General features: G+C 48.8%; 1 protein-coding gene and 1 long non-coding RNA gene across 6 annotated transcripts in view; one reads left to right on the top strand and one right to left on the bottom strand.

Moving 5' to 3' along the window:
* The window catches only part of ZHX2 (zinc fingers and homeoboxes 2), a 153,462-nt gene that overhangs the window by 108,589 nt on the left and 25,092 nt on the right, over positions 1-19,781 (bottom strand). The gene's annotated exons all lie outside the window — the stretch shown is intronic.
* LOC139085272 (uncharacterized) lies at positions 10,670-12,828 on the top strand. Its single transcript, XR_011543508.1, has 2 exons — positions 10,670-11,717; positions 12,055-12,828. It is a non-coding gene; the product is annotated as an uncharacterized lncRNA (long non-coding RNA).

The following is a 19,781-nucleotide window of genomic DNA, read 5'->3' as shown; positions in this document are numbered from 1 at the left end:
TGATTTTGTATCCTTTTGGTTCTCTTAAAATTCGGAGCCCTCACCTCCTGGACCTCTGGCTTTGCAACTGTTGTCACATGACTTCGCTTGTAGATTTGGTCTCCATGCTCAAGTTCCTCGGCACTAGAAGGTGGAACCAGTCTTTTAGGTTTGGTTCCTGCCATACTGAATTTTTGTGTGCCCCCAAAATTTATATGGTAACTCCTAAGGCATAACGTGATGGTATTAGGACTCGGGGCCTTTGGCAGGTGATTAGGTCATGAGGCAGGAGCCCTCATGAATGGGATTAGAACCTTTATACAAGAGACCCCACATGGCCCCTTCCGCCACATGAGGATGCAGCGAAAAGACGGTCATCTGTGAACCGGGAAGCGGGCTCTCACCAGACGCCGAATCTGCCATCCCCTTGATCTTGGACTTCCAGCCTCCAGAATGGCGAGGAATAACATTTCTGTTGTTTATAAGACCCCCAGGCTATGGCAGCCCAATGGCCAACAGAGCTCAAGAAGACAGACTTTCTTGCCCAGCTCCTAGAATGAGGAGGGAGAGTTTTCATATTATCCTTACTTTCTCCCTAATTTCTATGACTTTATATACGTGCATATCCTTATAACAAGAATATAAGCACATTAAATAAATTTTGGTAAGTATAAAAAAACAATCATAGTCCATCACCCAACTCTAATCACAGTTAGGTTTTTGAAGCTCTTTAATGAGAGTAAAAGCTAACAGGTCTTGTGTACATGCAAATTTCGCAGAGTCAAACAAATTAGCTTGGATTTGCAGATGTGGGGTTAAAATGTATTCTAAGATGCCCTCAGTAGTGCAGTGTAGTTGCGATGAAGAGGACGAACTCTGTCTGGGTTGAATCCTGCCTTAGCCACTGATCAGCTGTGTGACTTTGGGCAAGTTATCTAACCTCTCTGACTTTGGGCATATCTGGATTCCTTAAAAAAAAGTTACTCTACTACAGATACACTTCATATATTCCTTTGTGTACCTACTGTCCAACGCAAGCATCTACCCTTATTATTACACAGTCCTTATATGGCCACCGTGAAAATAGTTGTGTAATCGCCATTCAATCACCGGCTCAGAGTTAAGGAAACGTTTTCTAACTTTTTGCTGAAATGCAATGTTTTAATAACTCTTTAAAAAAAAGATCAATACTCTCAATTTGTAGGATAAATGAATAATTATCTGCCATCTCCTAGATACTCTAAAAGAAGAGCGAGCCCAGAAGACCCTGGTGGAGCCTAAACCCACTGCGCTTTGGTTATGCTCCCAATGAGAACAGCCCGTCATTAGCCTTCCAGAAGCCCATTCACATACATGATCCACCATCCGGTGAAGGGGGGTAGCAGCTGAGGCGGCAGCCCCCTCCTCTGACCCTGCAGTGCAGCCCAGCCCCACGTCCGCCGGGGCGGCCTCAGCACGTCCCCTACAGTCCACGTCCCCAGGGTTATCCCACTGCAGTGTGAGACGGGCTCTCCCGTCAAAGGAGGTGCGTTATGGGATGGCATCTCCCAAAATTCCTGTAGCTGGACACAGGTGGAGACGCGCCGGGGTCACGCCGTCCCTGTCTTCCTAGGTCTTGCTTTCTCTTCTGGTCAGAACTCTCACCCTCACTCCACATGGCGACGCAGGCTGAGCGGGTCTGAGGACACACTGTCCCTTCCCGTCCCTCCTGGGGGGGGGGGTGTGTACGTGTGCACGGACTTGTGTGTGTGTCTTCTCTCTCTCTCCCTCACACACGCACATAATATACAGGCATCCTTGCTCTCTCTCTCCAGTTCCTGAAAACAGCTATTTCTGTTTCGTTCCTCTCTTGAGCCCCACGTCTGTGCTTCTGCCCTTAGATCAAAGCTGCTCTCCCCACAGACATTGGGGCACAGTTCACAGAGATCCATGTGTTCCACACACGCTACACCTCACTCTGCTCTCTCGACCAGAACCTTCTGGGGGCCCCCAGTGCTCCTGTGCTCCAGCTCTTTTCTCCCTCATTTTGTCTCTGTTCATAATACTTTCCAGGGGGCTGTTGGCTGATACTACTATTTCTTAATCAATTACTTGTGGATTCTCTCCTTTTTTCTAATGATTTTTTTTTTTTTTTTTTGGTGAGGAAGATTGGGCCTGAGCTAACACCTGTGCCAATCTTCCTCTATTTGGTATGTGGGATGCCACCACTGCGTGGCTTGACAAATGGTGTGTAGGTTTGCGACAGGGATCCAAATCTGTGAACCCCGGGCTGAAGTGGAGTGTGTGAACCTAATCACTACACCACCTAGCCGGCCCCTAAAGATCCTGATTCTGATGTCAGATTGGGTAACGTTGGGCCACTTACTTAATCTCTTGAGCCTTGGTTTTCTCATTTGCAAAACAGGGACATATTAGTACTAACTTGCTTCACAGAGCTGTTGTGAGGATTAAATGAGATAATCTAAGTAGAGCCCACGGCACAGTGCTTGGTACAGAGAAAGCATACAAATGTTATCAGCATTAATTATATTAATTACTAACAACCCTCTGTTATTCTAAAAAGCCTAAGGTTCTCCCTTGGCTTGTTGTTTTCTAAGTTCCTTCATCTCAGGCTTTCTAATCTCCCCAGAGGAATCCTGTCCAACCCCCACTCTATCTCCTGGTTAACTTTTCTTTTCTGTGGACTTGTAAAAATAACAAATGTGGATTAAAAGTCAGGGGGTCTGAATTCTACTCTCACGGAGCAGTAAAAATGGCTTGTGACCCTGGGCCAGTAATAGCCTTCCTGGATTCCATCTCCCTCACCTGAAAAATGAAAAGGTTGGTCTGGAAGAGCATTTCCCCAAGCATGTTCCAGAAGCTTCCACCACACTCATCCCCTACACACAGCCCCCTTGGCCAGAGCAGTGTCACAAATGCCTGACCTGGCACCCATCCATGAACTCCACCTCTGTTAGCTCGTTGTCAAGATTTGGATCCTGTCTACACTGCCTGGCGCCTCAGCAGACTGTTACAGGGCTGACCCGGGCTCTCTCATAAAGAGAGGTTTTGAATTGGCGTAAAATCTCAGCCCGGCAAGGAAGGAAAATGAACTGCCAGCTCTGCTGAAAAACTAGGACGAGGTTCTCTTTAGCAAGTCTCCAGGTACTGCTCAGGCAATCACTGGGTATCAGGAGCCTTGCAATATGCCCCCGCCTGGGACAAAGCCTCCTGATTAAGCTGGCTGCCAGGCCCAGGGCATTTGAGGCAGGAAGGGGGAATTTTACAACTGCACAATTACTAGTAGTTTGGAAAAACCTTTTGAAACACCATGCCAATCATTTAATTCATTTTCCAAGTCCTTTTTTAATGCAAAATATGCTAATATGTTGTTGGAGGGTCCAGCAGAGAAACCTGCTAGAAACTGGGGGCCTCTCTTGCTTGGAGGTTGCGCCCAGGGCTGCTGGGAATGGGGCACTGGGAGAATAATGGCCCATTTTCCCTCCAGCGAAGAAAAGCCGGCCCATGCCACTGGGCTCAAGTGTTTCTTTGTCCTCCCTTCAGCTGCAGAAGGTGCGATCACCCTCAGAGTCCCAGATTTGGGGCATAATGGACCTCTTTTCTGTGCAGAGCCCAAGTTCTGCCCCTGGTAAGTAAGACGTGTCCTTGAGTTGTCTGCTAGCTCCTGCTGGTGAGTAGGGGATGACGAAGGAGGGGATAAAGAAAGGGTGAGAAAAATTTATGGCTTGAAGGAATAAATTAATTTAGGCCCAAGGAGCTGGTGGAGCGCCGTGGTCTTTGACAAATGGCCCAGCCCAGCCAGACTCCGTTTCTCTTACAAGGGAGGTCTCTCTGAGAGGTTTTACGTGAATCAGCCTCTTCACCAAATATGACACCCATTTTGCCAACATCCGTGGACTTCTTGTTCCTACTTCATAACTGATTCCATAATGTCATTGAAAGTTGCAGTTTCCGCTTATTTAGCAAGCACATACTACTGGGTGCTACTTTGCATATTCAGCACTCTGCTATCCTGGTTGGGGTAGGGGTGGGTACACAGGAGGACAACACATGCATCTAGGCCTTTATAGCTATCATTAATTGAGCACCTACTATCTTCCAGGGACAATATACACCTTGACTGCAGTGGGAGAAACGTAAGCACAGGCATAAAGGAAGTGAGGTACCATGATGGCACACCCCCCACCATCAGAGTGGGAAGCTAGACCGTAATCTTCTGAGTCTCTGGCCCAAGTCTTGCAAGCAGGTGGCTGGGGCTTGCTTTGGCCCTCAGACATGTTTTCTTTGACCTATACAAAGCTTTAAACATTTTGGAAATGTCTAATAAAAATCAAAATTTCCAACTTTTCTTGAAAAAATTAAAAAGGGCTCCCTAACATCACTGAGTTCATATTCCCGCATGAGAACAACCGATCGGAGCTCAGTGGCAAGTGTCCCTTTTAGACTGGGCAGGGGCTCTCTAATTTGTCAAAGTCACCACCACTCCCTATTACCTACCCCTGGCTAGCGTCCCTCATTCCACTCACCTGCCTGACCTCTGTATGCATTTGGGTTTGCAAACTTGTCCCTTACTTTGCAAATGAGGAATCTGAGGCCCAGAGAGGTTAAGAGAGAGTAGACAAGTACAGATTTGAACCCAGGTCTCTGCTGGACATCTGTGTCTGTGCTGATTTTACTATACCACACTGTGTGTCACTGGAGGCAACCTGGGGGTACACAGTACATTAAATATAGGAGGACTGTGATAACTACCTGATGGATGGATGGGTGAGCAAATGAATGAACGGATGGACCAGCAAATGCACGCAGATGCCATAGGGCATGCAGGGGCCATCGTGGGCAGAAAGGCTGGAGGAAGCTTTGCAAAGCGGATGGAACAAGAGCAGACCCGAAAGAGCTCAGGGAAGAAGTAAAGGGCTCTTGGCTGACTTGAGGACCTGGACCCCCATTTATTCAGTTTTGTTTATTTGTGACTTTTAAAATGTACTTTTTATTGTAAGATGGAACACGGATACAGAAAAACACATAAACATACAAGTTGTTTTCAACTGTTTATGATTTTTTGGGTCCTGTTTTTCTTCCCAAAAGCCATCAAAGCTCCTTCAAAATAGGGTTTTTGCTCCTTTTTCAATCTGCACTTAAAGCAGAGTCAGACACCGACCTGCCTCTTCCAGCCTCATACGGTGCCGTGGAAACACTGGGGGGTTCAAGGTCCAACTTGGACACATAGGGAAGGCAGTTGACACTCTCTGGACCTCAGATGGGGAGGCCAGACCAGATCTCTCAGAGCTGCCAATGCTCCAATACTCTAGGATTCCGTGAGGCTAAGAATGGCTGGAGAGCACAGAAGGAACCTGCTAGGATGTCGGTGAAGGAGGGTCGGTGATGCAATCACTTACTGGCTCAGGCCAGAAGCAAGACTGTCTTCGTGGCTACATGAGAACCAGAAACCAGGTGGCAGAATCTGCCATAGGTCCCTCCAGGGAACAGGATGTGGTTGAAAAGGGAACTTAGAGGCCATGGACTCGGAACCCCTGGTTGACAATTCAGTACAAGGGAGCTGGGATGAGGGATGTGACTTGCCCAAGGTCCAATCCTGAGTATTAAACCACATCCTGGAGGCTTTTCATTCGGCCTTTATTCCAAGCAGAGATTCTTGAAAGGGCCAGAGGCCTGGGGTGTGGATGGAAGGCTTCTTGGACCAGGCCTCCCAGTCATGAAAGGGCATAAATTTAAACTTTTCACAGTCTGTGGAAGACAGGACGTAGGTGGCAGTCTGAATTTGGGACTATAACACCTGTAGAGGACCCTGAATTCATATATTTTAAATATAAATCTTGTGATAAGCTAGTGCACAGTCTGTTTCTATTGCATAGTATTTTGGATGTCAAAAGAGTTAACTTGCTGATCTAAACATTTCACAGATCCACAATTTCTGTAATCAGTTTTAGTATTTCTTCATATTTTAAGACACCAGGAGACTAAAAATGTGGAAGTGGCCGGGGTCTCACCTGAGCTCTGCAGGCCCCATCCCAAGGCAGAGCTCCAGCCCCAGGACCTGGGGGGAGGCCCCCCGCAGTTCAAGGAATGGAGCTTGGAGAGGGCGCAGTGAAAAGGGATGGAGCACTTCTCTCTCAGCGGAGGCGACTGACACTTCCTGCATGCTTACTAAGTGCCAGGAACGTGCTAACGTTTGGGCAGAGAGATGACCAGGCCCTACCCATAACGAAGTCACGGGCTGGCCAGGCAGCCAGATAGTGAACGAGCTCTAAGGTGATGTGACAAGTACCAAGAATGAGAGGTGAAGAAAGTGCTGGGGCACACTGCGGGAGAATGTGTGTTTGCCTGGGGTGTACCAAGAGGCAGAGGGTGTGATGGGAGGCGTGGCACTCAGAATAACCCCCCCTCCAAGGATATCGATGCCCTAATCCCCAGTACCTGTGAATATGTTACCTTACATGGCAAAAGGGACTTTGTGGATGGGACTCAGTTAAGGATGTTGAGACGGGGAGATTACTCTGGTTTATTCGGATGGACCCAGTGCAATCACAACAGTCCTTAAAGTGAAAGCGGGAGGAAGGAGGGTCAGAGAGATGCAGCTTGAGACTCCACTGTCCATCACTGGCTTTGAAGACGGAGGAAGGGATCATGAGCAAAGGAAGACAGGCAGCTTCCAGAAGCTGGAAAAAGCAAGGAAATGCATTCTCCCCGGGAGCCTCCAGAAGGAACAGCACTGCCGACACCTTGATTTTAGCTCAGTAAGACCCATTTCAGACTTCCAGTCTCCAGAACCATCAGATGACAAATGTGTGTTGTTTTAAGCCACTAAGTTTGTGGCAATTTGTTACAGCAGCCCTAGAAAACGAATACAGGAGGAGGACAACTCAAGTAAGAGAAGGAGCCTGGGGGACCAGCCCTGAATTGGTACCAGCTGCTCTCTGGGAGCCTCTATTTCTCCCTTCGAAAAACAAAAGCACTACGCTAGATGGTCTCTAACATCCTTCCGGTTCTGACCCTTGGCGTTTTTATGGAAGCGAGGAACAGCCACAGGACTATGACGGCCAGCAACTTGTTCCAAGGGTTGGCAGAAAACAGCATGTCCCGGAGCATGTTTGGTGGAATTTAAGTTCTATGGCTGCTGATGAGGGGTAGTTAGAAAAGAGGGCTATTCACACAGCAAATCATTATTGAGCACTTACCAGGCAGTGTTCTGGGCACTGGGGAGTCAGTGGTGAACAGGACAGATAACGTCCTGCGCTCACAGAGCTCAGATGAGAGGAGCGAGCCAATGCACTGGGAACTAATGGGCAAGCCAATTTCCATTGGTGATTAGCCCATGAAAGAAATGAAACCTGGTGATGAGATGGAGCGGGATGGGAGGCAGCGACCTCGGGACAGTGGTCAGGGGTGGCCTTCCAGGGTCAAATTAGACCTGGGTCTAAGTGATGGGATGAGCCAGGCACGTGAAGAAAAGGGGAAAGACATATGAAAACATATTGAACTAAACAAAAGCAAAAAGAATTCTATATGGAGGAGTCCTGAGGGCTTGAATATATTAATTGGTTCCTGTGTTCATGTGACACGTTATTTTATTGAACCAGGCATGTTCCAGGCACGAGGGAGACAGTACAGAACAAAACAGACAAGGCCCCTCGTGTGTGCAGCATTGCTAGTGTGGGGGAGACAGACAGAACAAAAGTCAACAGATAAATATAAAATCGGGAAGTAAAAGGACGCTGAAGAAAAAAGAAGGTAAAGGGATAGACGGTGTCGACAGAGGGGGAAAAAGTGGTCCAGGAAGACCTCCCAGGGGTGTTGATATCTCAGCAGAGACCTAACACGCAGGCTAAATCCGTAAGCAGCCTTTCCCAAACTAACATGACAATGGAACCCCCTTTGTCACAGAGCATCTTGCGGGACACCTGCTCCTCAGAACATGCTTTGAGAAACGCTGGCATGGAGACAGCTGAAGCGTGAAGCTGGCATCTGCACCCTCCAATGGGACCGAGGTTGGCATGTCAGGACAGAGACTACGATTCTCATGAATGCAGAGTCAATCAGTTCACGGAGGATCCCGCCTGCAAATGCACGGCAGAAAATGGGAGTGACTGGAGAGGTCTCTGCTTGACTTCTGGATCAGTAAAGCCCTGTGCACGCTCTCCTGGGCTGCCCCGGATTCACACTCATTTCTGCTAGATTCACAAAGCTGGAGAATACCTTGAAGCCAGGATTAGGAGAGAGGCCTCTGCAGGCACCTGGAGATGCTAGTTTTTCAGGTGTCCAAGAGAGCAGAGTCTAACAAGAATCCTTCTCCTACAGTGTTACATTGTAAAGAACATGTACTAATTTTTAAAGTCTATTTGGGCAACAATGATCAATGTCTCCATTTCTGGGGATCTTTACCCAAGTCCTCCTTCAGTCTTGATAAAGAAATAAATTCCACACCCCAGGACCAGATATAAGATCTGGGGCCCAAACCAGGGGATACCCTACACTCACAGAAAGTGTGCACCCTGCAAGAGAGACGAATATTCTCTCCAAGGAGCCACGGGGTGCTGCCGTTCCTGCATGTCCTTTCCTGTCTAGAGAAGGCCGTCTGGACCCTCTCACAGCTGAAGTCAGACGAGGCATATTATGTATTCAAGTCCTGCCGCAGGAAGCCTTCCAGCACGGCATCCTGCCCGGGCTCCGCCGAAATGCCTCTCCGGGGAGCAGGCTCTGTGCTCCACAAGCCAGGCTCCGGGTCTGCCAGAGGACGGCTCCAGGAGCTGTGCCTTACCTGGCAGGTAGTGACGCCCCTCACCGGCCACAGTCCCTGGGCAAGAAGTCAAGGCAGACACATGGGAACAGTCTTCCCATGAGAGCGGCTGTCACTTCTGAGCCCCTGCTTCCCAGGAGCAGGGAGATGAGCACCGGACCAAGCCCACGTCTGGTTCCTCCGCTTGGATGCTCTCTCTGCTCCTTGTCACCTTCCTGTCACCTGTAGTCTTTTTCATCTCAGCTCAGTGTCACTTCCTCTGAAAAGCTGTCTTGAGTGGATCACATCCCACCATTTTGGGTTCTTATGGCCCATCATGCCTCTTTTATGATGGTTTCAAGTCCCAGGTCGGCCACTGACTGTCCCTTGACCAAATCTGATCACCTCCCTGGGCCTTAGTTACGGAAGGAAGGGGGTTGATAAGATGCTCTCCATGGTCCCGCCCAGTCCCAACCCTCTGGGACTTCCCTTCCTAAAACAGGAGCTACCATCACAGCCGCTACCCAAGCAGAGGTCTTGACCTTGGATGTGACTTTGGGAAAAGCCTCTTCCCTCTCTTTTATTTACTTGGCACTAAAATGACAGAAGGAGCTAGAGTATTGGTTTCTGAACTTTTTAAGGCAGGAAATCCATTTTAAAAAATACACTCTAATACCTAACAGAGGTGGGAGTGGAGCTGCTTTGTTTGAAACAGGAGCGAGGGTCTGGAAGGACCCTTTCTGTTTTGAGGCACCTCCCCCATTAGGGCTCCGGAAGCACAGTTTTAGAACCACTCCTTTAGACGGTTATTCCAAATCTAACGCGAGTCACGTTCGAATGTCCGCCCACTCACACCTCAGGTCCACTGGTGCCCGCATTCCAGGGGGTCCAAAGGTCTTCTTTTGAGGAGTGTCCAAGAGACACAAAAGTTTGCCTGCTTCTCCTTAATTTTTTTCATATGCTTGATTTCAAATGTCGCTCCAAAGGACACAAGAAATGAGAATTACAAAGGTAGGAGAGGAGAAAGCAATCAATTAACCCATTTCTAAGTCATTGCTATGACACAAAAGTGCTGAAACAAAGGACACAAGTGACCATGGCAGCTCTGTCCGCTCAGGGAGGAGGCACCGACACCCAGGGCAGGTGTCCTGGCGCTCCAAACACCCCCAGGCACCTGTGTCCCATTGCGGTGCCCAGCAGAGCTCCTGTAGTCCCTACCATGGAGAACTGGGCAGCAAATTGGGAGACCTGCCCGCTGGTCCCCAGAAGCACCTGCAGAACCAAGGACTTCAGGTCCCTGCAGAAGCAGCCTGTCCCACCCCCAGAATTCAGAATTCGCTGGAACATTCTCACCCATCCCTGTTACTCAGGTGTGAATGGCTGTGTGGCTTTCTACAGCCTGGGCTGCGCACTCCTTTATGTCTTTATTTTCTAGCCCCTTCTAAATTCATCTCCCTCCACAGGGTGAGCAAAACGTGCAGAGGTTTGCAGAGAAGGAGAGCGGGCCCCTGCCTCCTCGGTGTCAGGGAGACACAAAAACACCCCGAGAAATCCTCTGGGAGGAGGCTCAGCGGATGGGCCTTTGTGGGCATCTGGCTGTGGGTTTTGATTTGGAAGCTAGAACGGCTGACCTTTCGGAACCAGAGAGGAACCGTTTATATTCCGAGGGAGTGGATTTTTATTATTATTTTTTAAAGGCTCTAAAGCTCCTCTAAAACCAGCTCCTGGAGTTAGAGCTTCCTTTAGTTTTCCCTTAGTGCTTATTTGGCTTATAAAACTGCATTAAATCAGGAGTCATTCTAACCCCAGATACATCCCACTCCTAGCCCCACCGTCTGGGGCCGCTTCTCTATCAATCCCAAGACAGCAGCTAAACCTACTGAGCGATCCAGCATCTCCCTTCCTCCCCACTCCCCGCCCCTTTGTCCTGTTCTGCCCTCCCGAATTTAAACTGTCAACCCTCCAGTGAGAGACACAGCAAGCTGGAAGGGGAGGGAGGTGATGCTATTTATAATTCAGCAGAGTTCGCCCTCAGAACACGGCCATTTTTTCCAGGCCGCCTGCCAGAGCCCACATTCCCCAGGCTCCATATATGGCTGGGCCTCCCCACAGACCCCTGTGGCCACAGCCTCGCCTCTGAAGGGACCAAAGGCAGCCTGGCAAGTCAGGAAGGTAAGGCCGGATCTGCTCATCCAGGGCCGGGGAGGATGCCAAAGCAGCCGACAGCCTGGCCTCCCCTGCGGGGTGCTCTGAGACAGGGGAGGAGAGAGTAAGGGACCCAGGGGTACTTGCCGCACAGGAGCCTGGAGAGCAGCCGGCTTCCCCCCAGGGCTTGAATAAGAATGGCGAGGAAAGAACGTATTCCTGCTATGAAACATTAGGTCACCCCTTCTTTTTGCCAAGTGGTTTTCAATTGTTTCCATCGCGATGTGACTGAGATCATGGCGGCCTCGCCAGCCCCCGAGGGCTCCAAAAGCTGGATTTACGGACGCAGCCTTTAGAGAGGCGGATACGAGGGGAAGCCCAGGGCGGGTGGGCAAGCCAAGGCAAGGGAGCGGGCTTTGCCAAGCAGATGCTTTCTGCAGGCTCTCAGCTTTGATTAGCATATATTAAGTTCATGGAAGGAGAAAGGTGTGGGCCCCTCGTGGGCATCTGGACGTAAACTACCCCACTGCCTTCTGGAGGCCAAGCACAGAGGCAAAGGGAAGGGCCTGACCAGCTAGGATGTCACTTTGGCTCTTCTCATCTCTGTCCTTTCCATGCTGCCCGCCCTGGGGCCAAACTGGGGCCAAGAACGGCGCCATCTCTATGGAGCAGGAGAGCCGGAAGTCCTCCTCCACGTTCATGTGGGCAATTTCACTTCGGTTTCTTGGACGGTATCTCCAAAACCTCAAGAATGGTCGGCAGTGGACACAGCTGTGTCAAATCAAGCTCAAGTCCTTCCTCTAAAGAGCGTTCTACAGCTATCTGGATATCTCTTCCTTGGGATGGAGAACATCTGGTATAATTATTTATTATTATTAATAATATTAAGAGTAACAGTTTGGCTTTATTGAGCGCTTACTCAATGCCAACCGTTTAACATATAGCCTCTCATTTAATCCTCACGACGACCCTGAGAGATGGGTGTTATTTTCTGGTGAGGAAACTGGGTTGCAGAGGGGTTCAGCAGCAGGTGCACGCTTACCCTGCAGGTAAGTAGTGGACCCTAAGTCCTCATTTCCAACCTCTGCTGTCGACACTGGTTCCCATCACTCACACCTGCGGTCTTCCTTGTTACTTTCTATCCTTGCAGGTGGCGGGCACGTTTTAAACATCTTGTCTCCTCTTCTCCACAGAGCATCTAGAACAAACTAGACCCACAGAAACCCTTCACTCATGCTGTGGTCCTTTGGCCAAGGGCACCTTCTACCTGTGAGCTGTCTTTAGCGTGGGACCAATTCCTGTTTCTCTTTTGACTTTGTGGCCTCTGTAACCCTCCCTGAGCGGCCACGATCCTGTATCCGTGGAGGTCCCAGACCGTGCCCCTACTGCTACTTGTCTGCCTGTGACAAATATGGGACTGGCACTTCGGTAGGGAAAAGCAGCAGCAGGAGTTGATCAATTCCTAAGCAACGAAGATCCTGTTTTCATGCAAACGTCCTCAGCATTAAAACAAAAACAAATTCCTCCCAGGGCGCGTCCTGGATGCCAAGTCTCGTTGCAAGACAAATTTTTAAGCGAAGTTTTGCGCCTGCGTGAGAGACTAACAGACTGGGAGGAGAGCTGTGTGCCAAGTGCCGTCTCGAAATGCTCTCATTTAAACCTTACAGCCGCCCCGCCAGCTAGGCACAGTCGGATCCCGATTTGACAGACAGGGACACAGGCAGACAGAAATGAGGGAACGTGTCAGTGTCAATCAGCTGGCAAATGGCAGCAAGGGGACGTGACCGAGTCTGATTGAGGCTATGTTGTTTCTGACACAGACACAGGTATCAACTGCCACTGTGTTCACCCACAGAGGCCAGGGGTACGACCACGGACATTTCAGATGACAATAAGCGAAATCTTCTTTTTTTCTGAATGTACCTTTTGTACTTTTCCCATCACCAAATAAAAAGAAAGAAGGATGGTGCCTGGGTACCAATTCTCTCCTTACAATAAACTGGTCCTGGGGGTGAATCTAGATGAAATGTCAGGATTAATGACTAACCGCTGTTTAGCCTGTGACACCTACAAAGTGCTCAGGAGCACTACGTGGCTCTAGCCATGCTCCCGGCTTCCTTGCCTTTGAGGCCAACAGCAAATAAAGAGAGGGTGACCATGAGAGGTGTTAGGAGGAGACGCAGGACCCTTAGGTGGAATGGCAACAGGTGCCCTGCGTTCTGAAGAGGTGGAGATCACCAAGGGTTTCCTGGAGGAGGAAGATATTCTGATTCAACTCAGGGATCCCATAACAGACAGCTTTTGCCTGATCCTACAGGAGCTGGGTGCCCACCAACATCAGCACCACTGGAACATCACCAGGGTGATTGGGCCTGCCCAATGGTTATGGAAAGTGTCCACAGCACATCTAGCCTCCAGCTGGCTACAGCTTGAGGCTCACAGGTGCCCAAAGGCAACCCGAGTTGGTGGGTTAGGGGCAGGCCATGTGATTCACTTTGGGCAAATGACCAGTAATACCAGGACTGTGGCATTGAGTGCTGCAGGATCATCTGGTACTGCCCCCCTACTGCTGATGCTTTGCCCAAGGCTCATGGTCCAGCCAAGACTCTAGCTCAAACCTCTTTCCTCCTGCTCTCTGAAACCCTCTGCACAGCCCCCTTTTCTCACACTGAGGTGTTCACTGGCTTCAGCAAGTTCCCAGAATCACCCACTGGGCTCGAGACTGGGAGATAGAGAGAGCGTAACACCTGGCTGCAGCCTTCTCAAGCTGGCCTGAGAGTGATGCCAGGGCAGGGAGGAGCTCCCAGCACCTCTCCTCCTAGTGCCCAGTAACTGGGACCAGGCAAAGGTCTGGTGCTGGGAATGGTGACTAGGCAAGTGTGGCAGGAGAAAAGGGCCCACAAAGGGCCTTTGCTGAAGTTAAGAGTGACAAGAAGCAGCTAAGTAGAGTGGAAAGAGCATAGACTTTGTGTACAAAAGGCCCAGGCTGCATCTGACACTGTCACGGTGTCAGGGATCGAGAATGTTCCTCAGTATACATGGTCTCCTTTTCCTCTCACACATGCAACTGGACTACATTTCCCAGCCTTCCTTGCAGTTAGGAGTGGTCATGTGACTGCATTCTGGCCAATGGAATGTGAGCAGAAGTGATGTTGGTCAATTCTAGGTCTGGCCCCTAAATGTCATGGACCCTAGGGACTGTGCCTATTGTACTTAGTGGAGAAGCTGACCCTGCTTACTACAGTGCGTGGCCCACGATGCATGCAATAAATGATAACTATTATGGACATGTGAAAAATGCTGACAGGTAGACGGAGGCATGAAACAGCACCCAATGGTTCTGCAGCTCCTTTCATATACCTTGTTTCCTCCAACTCTCACATCCATAGTATGAGGTGGTTTTCACTTATCTTTTCTGATGAAAAAAAGTGAGGCTCAAGGAGATTGAATGTTATGCTCTAGAGGGGTCAGAACCCCTACATGGTGCCTTCCGTCAGGCACAATGCTACACACGCGTCTTACTTTATCACTTTTAATTTTCACAACCCTACAATGATGCAGGGATTCTTTTTTTATCCCCATTTTATGACTGAAACAAGAAACTGATGCTAAGGACAAGCGGCTGAGCGGAGAACTGAAACCACTTCTGGTGCCAAATCGAATGCTCGCTCCACTTCCTTGCCTTCCCGTCCACCAATAGCTGTGTCATGCGCACTGATAAATGGCAATGTCTGGGGAGGGTCAGACACCCCAACACCTCCTTTCATGGAACAGAGAAGAACCTGCTCAGGGCTGAAATCCAAACACATCACGCCAGATTAAACTGGTGCTTTCTCATTCTCCACCCAAATGTACTCCTTAGAAGGTCTAATTATAGTGACTTCTATTTTCTTGTAAATAATCACATCTGTCATAACTGATTTAACTGATCCAAGGCTCCCAATTGGCAGTCTTGGAGGCCTGAGCCAATGTGTCAATTATGCCAAGTAGGCTGTAAGCAAAAGTTGCATGAAATGGAAGAAGAGAGAAAAAAAAATTAGTTGCAGGCATATAGATGGTGGGGACCAATATGTGCTTTCTCACAACACTAATATCAACACAAACTCCTAAACATGGCCAATGGGTGTCAATCCCTTGGCAAGCCAACTTACTAAAACAGACAAGGCAGCCAGGTCCCAGGGAGTAAAAACAATCTTTGTAGTGGAGATCCGATTCTAGAAACCGGTTTCTCTAATATATTTTGAGTCTAAGTAGATACCCTGAGGAATACGCCATGGCTCCCTATGCTCGTTTTCAGGAAGAAAGACAGGATGAAGGGCTCCCATGATTCAGGAATACAGTCTCAAGGGCTGTATCTTGAAAGTGGCTGTTCAGCCAGCATAGAGTAGTAGCCAGAATTTTGGCTCTGGATTTGAGTACAAGTCTCTCTCCACCTCACTTATCAGTGGTGTGACTGAGCAAATCATTTAACCTTCCCCAATTCATCCCAGCTTCTCATCTATAAAATGGTGACAACCTAGAACCCTCGTGAGACTGAAAGATACAATGACTGTGTGTGACAGCCTGTTGGAGAGTGTAGGCACAGCGTAAATGCTAATCATCATCATCATCGTTATCAGATCCGCAGATACTGAGTCCTGTCTTCAACCCATGGGGATGGCTTCTTTCTCTCCTCAAGTAACTCTCATGGAGACAGTCATACTTTAAGCCAGAGAGGGGATGAGAGGTGGAATCTGCTTGGGACTTCTTCCACAGGGAGGTGTTTGAAAGTCATCGTGCCAATTAAGCTCTGAAAATCCCTGTGTCTGAAGGGAGCTTTGAGAAAGAAGCATCTTCAAGGTAAGACCGTAGGAAAATGAAAGGCAGCTCTCATCTACTCTCCAGCTGCCCACAGGAAATGGACACATGCTTTTGGTGACCCAGATCCTACAGCTGGTGTAACCTCTTTTGGGTCTGGCCAACCTGTGTGTGAGCAGAGGGGTTAAGAGCCCAGACTTTGAAGCCAGATTGCCTGGGCTTGGAGTCCAGCTCAGCTCTTTACTTACGGTGTCACTGTGGGCAAGTTGTCTCAACTTTCTGTGCTTCAGTTTCCTCATCTATAAAATGAGGGTAGTAATGGTACCTGCCCCTTAGGGTGGTGGTGAGGAATAAATGAATGAACACATGTCAACAGCTTCCAACGGGACCAGGCACATCAGAAGCATCAGTTCATGTCAGAATTTACTCCATTGCTGGAATGGTCATATTACAGTCAAGGGCCTTCTTCCCTTGGCCAGTATCTGTTAACATGTGTGTTTAACATGTTAGCCATCTTCAGATTTTCCACACCAAACCCTTTACTAGGCAGGAAATTCTGTAGTCCACATAGAAGACCTGGCAGCAAAGCATAGTGTTAAGAACTCCACGATCTATATCTGAATCTTCAAGAGAGGCTGAGAGTCAGCTCCTTCAAAGGAAGTTCATTTCTGAGGCTGAGATGTAGGAGAAAGAGTTCTGGACAGAGAATCAGGGACCCAAGTCCTAGCCTAATGCCATTTTTCCCACTCTGTGGCCTTGGGCAAGTCACTCCCCATCACTGGGTATTAATTTTCTCAGTTGTAAAATAAAGGGGGCTTTTAGCCATAAACCTCAGTTTACTCATCTATAACAACAGATAATAGGAAGATCTATCATACAGATACTATGAGGTGTGAACCAAATAACGCATCACACGCTGAAATGGACGAGGTCCTGACCGTGCTCTAGAAGGCTTTCGGGCATCTGGCTCCTGTGTCTACTTGCCACTGATCTGCTGTACATATTGGTCTCCTTGCTTCTCTCATACCCCTGAGGCACACTCCTGCTCAAGGGCCTTTGCCCCAGCTTTGCCCCTCTGCCTGGAATGCTTTCCCCAAATAGCCCCATGGCTCACTCCCCACTTCCTTCAAGTCTTAAATTATTTTTTTCCAAAGCAACCATCACTTCCTAGTATAGTACATGATTTCCTTACTTATTATGATTATTGCTGATTATCTGTCTCTCCCAAGACCAAGAATGTAAGTACATGAGGGCAGGAATCTCTTTCTGGTTTGTTCCCCCAAGAGCCTGGAAGACTACCTGGCATATAATAGGTGATCAATAATTATTTGATGATTCACTGAATGAATGAATGAGTGAATGAAGGTGTGGAGAGCATGTTGGACACTAGGAAGGTGCTGACTGAATTTCTGGCAGCCTTCCTAAACATGAAGGGGGCATTCTCACGGCTCACATGTCTTCTTTCCATGAGGAAGGATCCTCACCTTGACCCCCTGGACCTGTTTCCAGCCCCCTTACTCCTCATCCCCTGGGAGCAAAGCACCTGGTTGGCAGGGGACACCCACTGCTCCATTTCTGGACTCAGTGAAGTTAATCTGCAAACCTCATAGATGCGGTCTCTTTGCCTGTTCTGTCTCCCCCTGATCAGGGGGCACCAAAGGCTCTGAGCATGTCTGTCTGCTTTGCAGACTCTCAGTTCCCTTGTTGGGCTTTCTACGGTGTGGAGCGCAGGGCAGGGAATGTTAAGAAAGACCTTCTAGACGGTGGATGAACATAAGTCATGCTCTCTAGCCTGGTTCCGTAAGGAGCAAAGTGGATATTTTGATCTCTCTTTGACCTGTCCAACTCTTGTGTCTCTCTCAATTGGTCAGGAACCAAGTTCAAGTAACAGGGCTGTGCCATATACTGACCCCTAAAACCGACACCAAGAATTCCCAACTTTAACAAGTGAAGCCTCACATACCCTGGTTCCAGATTGTCTACAACCCTGGTCACTCTCCTTTGACAGATTAGTTTGTGGATGTCCCACTTTACACACAACATTCCGAACTGAGCACAATCCTGCAAGGAGGTTGGTGACCCACGGGAGAGGGGCTGTTCCTGGCTCACTCCCTCTGAACATCACTCTGCTATCAATGCTGTTTAAAGATATCTATGCATCCCTCCTCCCACTGCTGGTTCTTCTGGATCTGCAGTCCACAGATCACCCAGGATCTGTGATGCCTCAGGGCTCTGTCCCCTATTCCCGTGGAACTTGATGCTGTTGTGCAAGTCGCAGATTGGGCTCTTTCTTCTTGTCCGCTGAGACCTTCTAGGAAGCTGTCTCTATCATCCCACAAGTTCACTATCACTCCCAGCATCACGTTATCTCTGACCACAATGAAATGATAGCAACCGCTGACTGAATGTTTGCAAGGTCTCAGGCCAGGGGCCCGGCGTTCTCCCTGCCTCACCCCATTTAATCCTCAAAACAAGCCAATGAGGCAGGTGTTATTATCCCCCATTTTACAGATGAGGAAACTGAGGCTTTTGGAGGTGAAGCATCTTCATGTGTCATTGTAGCTCGGAAGCAGCAGTGTGAGCCCCAAAGCCCGCACACTGGATGGCTTCTAGCACTAGCACTGAGGTCTTCATTGAAGCCACAAATCAAAACGTGGACAGAATAGGGGTGAGCCCAGAGACCGCAGGCTCACCACCAGGAACCTCAGTCTAGCCGGTTCACTCAGATCCATCGACACCCTTTGGTGTGGCCATTTAACCCACAAACATCTCCAATGGTATCATCCAACGTTTCTCCATCGTGTTCCCAAGGAGCTCATGAGCAGCTCTCTCAAACCCCTTGATGAAAACGAGAGATTCCTGACTTGTGGCTTCTTCCTCACCTACCGGCTCTTAGGCCGTTAAAAAAAATGAAGTCAATCTGGCTCGACCTGCTCGTGGGTGAGCCCATGTTGGATCCTGATGACCACCATTCTTCTCTCTCTAAGCCCTGGCAAAACGGCCTGAGGAGCAGCCCAGGGAACCAGGAGGTTTAAGGCAGCTGAGACCGACAGTTGCTGAGTCCAGGTACAAAGTGAGACCTGCAATAAGCCACGGTCCACCTTCTTCAGCAAGACAAATGCAGGGAGGGCAGAACGGCATAGGAGAAGGAAGCAAGACAATTCACGTGGCAAGAAGAGATCTGTCTCAAAGCCCCTGTCCCCCTTTCCACTGTAATTCTGGAGCATGAGGCTGCACTCAGCTGAAACAGCAACCCTGACCCCTCCCTGAAGCATCCAGAATAGTGACAGCAGGTTGTCAGGTACACAGAAACGAACAGCCTGCACTTATTAAGCTCTTACTATTTGCCAAACATTGCGCATGGTGCTGGATTTCCATGATCTCTTAAAACGCTTCAAAAATATTTTTAGCAAAGAAATACATGCTCACGATCAAGAAATCAAATACTACAGAGGCTCATAATGAAAACCACCAGCTTATAATAAAAACTATCTTCCCCAACACACTCCCCAAAGGCAACCTTTTCTAACTCTTTCTATTTCTAGGTCTTTTGGGGGTAACTTCTCTAAGTACAGGATTTCTTTTAACCTTAAAAAGACTGGATGATGTTGAGAGAATTATGACCTCTCTTTACAGATGATGAAATGATGGCACAACGCGGCCTCAGGTCACACAGATGAAAAGGGGTGGAGCCAAGATTAAAGTCACATCAGCCTCACTCCAGGTCCTGCTCTCAAGCTTGAGGCTCCATGGCTGACATGTCTGGGGCCTAGTAAAGGGTGTGGCTCAGGTTACATCAGGCACATAGGCCCACGATGCTTCTGAGGTCATCTGTTGTATAAAATCGCTCATGGTGGAAATAACTAAATAACCTCATGGGATTACATACAAGTGAGCTTCCTCTTCTCCTGAGGGGTTTCTTTTCAACTCTTCTTTCTAGTCTCTTTGGGTTTGTCTTCCTCCAGCCATTTCATACATCTCTGTCCTTTCTGTTATGAAATAACTGCCAACAAGACTTCAGAGGGTGATGGGGTCGGCCTGGTGGTACAGCGGTTAAGTTCGCATGTTCCACTTCGGAGGCCTGGGGTTTGCCAGTTTGGATCCCGGGTGCGGACATGGCATT

This window comes from Equus przewalskii, chromosome 8 (genome assembly GCF_037783145.1).
Source record: "Equus przewalskii isolate Varuska chromosome 8, EquPr2, whole genome shotgun sequence".
In the NCBI taxonomy this organism is placed as follows: Eukaryota; Metazoa; Chordata; class Mammalia; order Perissodactyla; family Equidae; genus Equus; species Equus przewalskii.
The sequence above is the reverse complement of the archived record's forward strand: the minus strand, read 5'-3'. Positions and strand labels throughout refer to the sequence as shown.